Genomic DNA, 7,205 nt, shown 5'->3' with positions numbered 1-7,205 from the left:
AATGTGACCACATTCATTAGCAAACTGTGCAGCTCTGCAACATGTTCCTCTCTACGTTGGTTAACAAGTTTATTAGGCCTCCTGTCAGAATAAGAACAAAACACAAATATTTTAGAAATCTGTCGAAACCTGTTTACAAATAAATTCATATTGTTATTTATAATAATAAATTAAATTAACATTTTTACACCCAAAATTAATCCAGCACATTGGACTTTCCTAAAAAGTCTAAAATGAATGAATCATAATATTCAACCAGTAAAACTTCTGTTCAGAAATGCAAGAAAAAAAATGTAATTTGGCAACTAAATAAAAAAGTGCATAACAATTATTACCATCATTATTATTATTTTGTTTTTTGTGTTAACCAGTAAATTTGAAAACCCATGGGTAACAACATTAATTATATTTTAACACTTAACATATAATTCTGATTACACAGCTTGTGCATACTGGTGGACTGACCAGCACAGAAACACAGAAAACAAAAATTACCAAGACTTTGGTATAAACGTGACATTTGGTGGTCTAATGAATTTGTTATACACTCAAACTCACAATTTGTTTAAATGCAAAGGTTTGGGGTGTTAATTCACTGATACTTGTACAGATTTGGGCATAACATTAACATGTTTTCCATTTTGTGGTCCTCACACATAACTTCAAACTGCACATATAGGAAATGCAAACGAAGCAGTTTTATCAATGCAAACACAAAAAGCTGCGTAGTGTTAGGCAAAGTTTGCAGATCTCCACCTAAAACTTATTTCCTTATTAACAAACTAAATCGACATAATCACAACAATTTGGTTGCTGTTGAGAAAACAGCCATGATTCTTCGGTATGCTAGCTTCTGTAAAAGACAGTGGTTGCACAGTCAATACACACGATTTTGTATTTAGTTATTTGCAGGATCCTGTGCTTGGAGGTTAGAAAACTACAGAAACATACACACAACCTAAGGGATTTTCATTGTCCATGTTCCAGTGGTTCATTGCTACTTTTGGACAATTAGATATTTAAAAAGCCGTTTGTCAGTTTAAGAATTACGACACTTTACAGCTGACACTGGCACAAATCACCAGCAAGCACAAATCAAATGACATATTTAATTGTTCGGACAATAGGAACAAAATATTTTAATATCAATTCAATCAGCTTAAGATTGGCTTCAGCACCTGTGCTGCTTTCAAGCCTGAGGATATGAATTGGGGACAGTATATTAAACAACTAAGTCATAGATCAGACAGGCTTCCATCGTTTTCATGCCTTTTCTTTGCTTAGACTCATTTACGCAGTAAATACCACACAAAAAGAATATGTTCAGGCGATTTCGTGCTCATGACTGAGCCGTGTGTGCAACAGGAAAGCTGGAAAAAGTGCCAAATTTCATGCTGAACTGGTTATCTGAATGAATTTATGAAAGAGCGGCAATTTTTGTTGTTGTTGTTGTTGTTTTCAATGCAAGACTTGTTTGAAAATTCATTTAAACTTTGCCTGGTTTGTTAAATAACCTATAATAACCTATTTAATTTGAGGTCAGTTATATCACTTTGTCTTAAAGATGTGAGGATTGTTTACTTAGTATACAAGTAAATAAACAAAGACAAAGGCATTATAGGGCAAAGTATTATATTAATGTATGTTTTATGAATTGCTGTATATGCCATTAAGTTAGTGGGTAAGCAACATGCACTTTAATTGTCTTTGGCAATAATAGCTAAGCTCCCATCATATGTAAAGCAGTCTCAACCTCACGTTCTTGTCACACATCTCAATGTGCAAAAACAATGATGCAGCGTCATAATGTAAAACGTCAAAACTCTGTCAGTCTGTTCCTTCGAACGTGAACCACGTCACAGGAGACATGTAGAGCAGTTACACATGAAAATGAAATCATATATTTTATTCTCTAAACAGACTAACAGATTAACAGAACAAACATTGTTTAACGTGTGCTGAAACTATGATGCAGGTTTGGGTTTATTATAAAACCAGGAGATAACAAAATATACTCGTACATTTAGTGTTGTAGCTACTTTATGTGTGTGTGATTCCATTTTGTGAAACCCAATAAGTTTTCATTTCAGAGGAAAATATTATTCTTTTTACTCCCGTACATTAACAGCTGTGTTGTCATTAGAAACCTTGAAAACTAATAATGTTACATGCAAAATAGAAATAAGATACATTTTTAAGAAGTTAGATTAGCAATTGTGATGCAAAAATGTGTAGTATTCAAAAAACCTTTTCTTTTCATGTGTTCAGTGATGCAAATCTTGACTATATGTACTTCTCAGCCTTCCCTGTGCTTCATTTATATTGCTTGCTTAAACATGTCTTGAATGATAAGGCCTGGGACCTCTAGAATGACATGAACAAACCTTTCTCATTTGTTGTATTTTAAGTAAAGGCAAGTAACGAGTCTGTGTTTTCTTCGACATTATTTTTCTCTTTCTGTTTAAGATGTTTTTAAATACTCTGAGGATTAGCGAATAGCTGATATCTGTTAAGAAATAGTTCCACATTTGAAGGAGTCGTGTTATTTCCTGTCTTTAGAGAGTGAGGTGACAGGAGCTTAAATTAAAACACAATTTAGCTGGCTTTATTTTAAGGCTACAAACATCAAGCACATCTATAAACGGAAAAGCTTTCTGAAGGTCATTTGCTGCTTTTTGTTTGTGTTTTCTAATTTTCAGTCTTATAAGCAGCTTGTTACAAAAACACATATTTTCCCTTCTTTAGTCAAATCTACAAAAAATACCAAAGATAAAAAGGTTTGATGGATGTAACATTGTATTTTTATACCTGCAAAGGGATTTCTACAGCGCTGGACAAAAACTTCTTAGAACCTAACTGGTGATGTGTTTATTAAAGTATGCTGGCATGTATACCAACACACAGAGGGTGGATCTGAGTAGATACACTAACCCAGAGCTATCTACAACAATGCTATTTATACAGGACACAAAAAGCAAGAGTGGAGTAACTTAGAAGAGAGGAAGGGACGCTAATTATATGCAAAGAACAAAAGGTAAGTCAAAAAAGTGTCCGGGCAATGACCATGAGGTATGCTGAGTGAGGTGGGATAGAAGTCCTCTCATTACATCTGAGAGAGAGACAACAGGACTTAATATCCAGGTGATAGAGCGCTATAACATCTCTCTGCATGTGATCATGACAACAGTTAATCCTGCTCAAATCTAATCAAAGTATTATTAAGAAATAAAGAATAAATATGATGAGTAAGAAAATTGGCACTGTTATGGCAACGATGTGTCCCTGTCTCTGTGTGTGTTTGGGAGCATGGTAGATATGGTGTGTGTGTGTGTGTGTGTGTGTGTGTGTGTGATGGGTCTGTCTAGCACAACAGCTCACTGGAACCAGACAATTTTACTACAACAGCAAAGCAAGACACAAGTAGGCAAAGTTCTTTATGTTGCTCGTGCACGAGGGAGACCCTCCGTAACACTGCTCTTTCATTGAAGTTACATGCATAGGTATCAATATGCCATCGATTATAAAACTCTAAGAACATATGAGTAAATATTTCTAAGCATAAATGACAATCCAATAATATAAACCTGACAGTGTGTGTGTGTGTGTGTGCGTGCGTGTGCGTGCGTGTGTGTGTGTGTGCGCGTGTGTGTGTGCGTGTGCGTGCGTGTGTGTGTGTGCGTGTGTGTGTGTGTGCGTGCGTGTGTGTGTGTGTGTGCGTGTGTGTGTGCGTGCGTGTGTGCGTGCGTGTGTGTGTGCGTGTGTGTGTGTGTGCGTGCGTGTGTGTGTGCGTGCGTGTGTGTGTGTGTGCGTGTGCGTGTGTGTGTGTTAGAGAGAGATTGTAAAAGACAGTAAGATGTAAGAATCCCTGACTTTTAACATGATTTTTAAAAATAAGTTGAGTCTACTGTGACTGACAAACAGAGTAAGGTGAGGAAAAGCATTCCTGTGTAACTGAGCTAAAAAGAAATCATGTTAAAATGATTAAAGATGATTTTAATGAAGTAACCTCTGCTGTAGTTAAAGTGGTGAAAAGTCAGAGAGAGAGGATAACAGGGTGTGTCTGGACACTGGGTGATTGTCATCTCAGGAGATGTGACTTTCAGAGAGAAAGAGGGGAGGAGGGAGACGAGGGTGCATGTGGGCGAGTATAAAAGAATATGTCTAGGAACATTTGGGGTTTCTTTACATGAGGAAGAGAACATAAGCTCTGCCCTGGGACTCCACAGCTGGAAATTACAGCAAGAATTGCTAGAGGAGCAGCCATCGCCCGAACACTGTGGACTCACACAGTAGTTTTATATCTGTCTCTGCTCAGTGTTGCCATGTTGGCGTATAACCTCAAAGGAGTTTTCTACTGGATTACAACTTCCAAGGATTTGCCTCCTTTCCTATTTCAGTCTATCTACAAGGAGCAGAGATAACTGTGTCGTGGCCAAAGCCCTTCTCTCCCCAACCTCCCTCCTCTCAGCATCAGATCAGACCTGGAGGGGCGTGACTGGGACCTGATCTGAACTGGAGCAGTGCTCTGTGTGCAGGGCGTGGTCTGCAGGGGAGGCAGACTCACCTGCACGGCATACAATACAATACAACTTTATTTATATAGCACATTTAAACAAAGTGCTTTACACTAGAAACAGCATCTGCAATCACACCTCGCCGGCCTAAAGTCTGTGCTGACTGACTGTTGTGGTTGTTGTTGGTATGTGTCCGGCAGTGAGCTGCAGAGATGTAGCCGTGTTGTGTGTAACAGCAACCGTGGTTTATAAAAGTATGCTGAAAAGCATGAGCAAGTGGTCGTGTCTGTCGTGCGTCTTTCACACTCTGTTATTGGACTTCTGTGGAAACTACAGTTTTTCCATAATGAACACCATGTTTGAACATAAGGGTGGCTTCATATCATCAGATCTGCTGTCATATGTCGTGGACATTTGGGTGAAGAGAGGGGCGGAGCTGTCAACTGATCACCACCTGGTGGTGAGTTGGATCGGGTGGCAGGGAAGACGCTGGACAGACGTGGCACGTCCAAAGCTATAGCAGGCCTCTGCTGGGAACGCCTGGCAGAGGCCTGAAGAGCTTTGGTGGTATTTTTATGGAGGCTGGGGACACTGAACGGACCATATTCAGCACCTCCATTGCTGAGACTGCTACACTCAGCTCCTGTCACAGTGGTAACCCCTGAACCAGACGGTGGACACCAGAGAAGGGAGCCATCAAGCTGAGGAGAGCGTTGAATCAGGCTTGGTTAGCCTACAGGACTTTGGCGGTAGCTGATGGGTACTGGCAGAATGCGGCTCAGGCAGTGGCTGAAGCAAAAACTCGGGTGTGGGAGGAGTTTGGTGAGGCCAAGGGAAAAGTTTAGATGCCTTAAAGCCATCCTGACAAAACGTCAGGCAACTCAGGGATAGAAAGTGGTGCTCTGCATGCTGAAGTGGCAGTTCAGCCCTTTGATTCATGTTACAGCAGCTCATGAGTGAATGAACATGGTGCAAGTATTTTAAAAGTACACTTTTCCTAACACTTAAATTTACTTGAGTAGGGTTAGAGGCTGCCACGTCAGCATGCTGTCAAGTTCTATACTCTAGTTAATGACTTACGGCAATAATTTTATTCAGGTGTGTTGCAACAGGGACAAATGGAAAGGTTACAGGACAGCAGCCCTCGAGGACTGGAGTTAGTGACCCCTGCTACAAAGGGACCCTTTGTAGGGTCTCAGCCTTTGTCAGTGTTAAAAGGATCATACCTATACTGCAGCAAGCCACTAGGGGGCAATTGTGATATTTTATCCATATTTGTGAGGCTGTCAAGTGAGGAAACTGATGCCACTGGAAGACTGACATCCAGGCCGCTGGTGACGTGAAGGCTGCTCTAAGTGCCTTTTGGATGGCTTGTCCCCAAAAGTATGATAAATATGTATGAAGCTTATGTGTAAATTCAATTAGAAAGATCTATGGCCTACATCTGTCTGCTCTCAGGTGCTGCTGGATGAATCTAAGGTTTATCACATTGACTTTCTCACAGTGTCAAGCTGTTTGTGTGTCCAGGCTAATCACCTTCTCCAGGCCAATCAGCATTCATGCTGTGTTCTTGAGATCTTACTCTGCATCTGTCTTTTGCAGACACATTTTGTCCAATCCACCTCATCTCCACCTCTCATCACTCAAGCTCCATTCAAGCCACCTTCATCTCCACCACCAGCATCTAGGCTCGGGGGGATCCTGCTCTAATTCCTTTCACAGCTGGAGCTCCGTTCTGCTGAGATGGGCCATCGGAGTCTGTTATCTTTATGGTTATATATCTATATTCTGTTCATCAACAAATGATGGTGATTCTTTTGCTGCTGCTGTTGTAAATTTGGTAGTATAAAAATGAAATTAATTTGTTGAGGTGAGTCAACAGCAAAGGATGAGGGGCAGTTTTACCAAGGTTCATCATCCAGCACAAACTCCGAGTTATTTGACAAATGATGAATTTGTCCTTGTGAACTTTAGGTTACATGAGCAGTAAACCCACAGAATAATCGGAGACCTTTTTTTTTCTCGGTGATAAACTACAGATATATATTCATTTGAGCAATACAGTCTTTCAGAGAATGTTCTATGGTTCTTTCAAAGCATACTTGCTGTAGTCCTTTGCTGAGACTTGTTCAACTAAACTTAATCTTTCATGGTGCCTCAGTTCTCCAGAGCTGATGCTGCTAGCTTTTGTCTTCTCTCCGCATCAGTTTCTATCTTTCCTGTCTTTCTGTGATCGTTTGATGTTGTCTGTGCTCCTGAGTGACACTCATTCCAGGTAGACATTATTTGGCACCTTAGCTTGTATTTTTGCCTTGAAAGAACTTTCTTTGTTGCTTCCTGTGTTCAGACCTTCCCTGGATTGCCTCCTTTTACCTCTGGGGTCCCATTTCACCCCGGCAATTTTGTAGATGTCCTGTTGAAGCACTGGGGGAAATGCACTGAACTTTGATTGTCTCAAGGTCTGCTCTTGAGTCCACTCCATCATTTATAACTGCCATAATTATTACATCATTATTGCATGTGTGTTTTGTTTAAATACAATTTTAAGTAAGCCTATTTTTATGATTAATAATTTATTTGTGTTAACACTACATGAGAAAACGCAAATATGTTTACATTTTGTGTTGCCTGGGGGCATGTTTTAGTGTCGCACTGCCATTCCTGCCAGGAGTCAACATTAAATGTGGGAGG

Source organism: Simochromis diagramma, unplaced genomic scaffold (genome assembly GCF_900408965.1).
Source record: "Simochromis diagramma unplaced genomic scaffold, fSimDia1.1 OVJJ01000113.1, whole genome shotgun sequence".
Lineage (NCBI taxonomy): Eukaryota > Metazoa > Chordata > Actinopteri > Cichliformes > Cichlidae > Simochromis > Simochromis diagramma.
Note: the sequence above shows the minus strand (reverse complement) of the source record.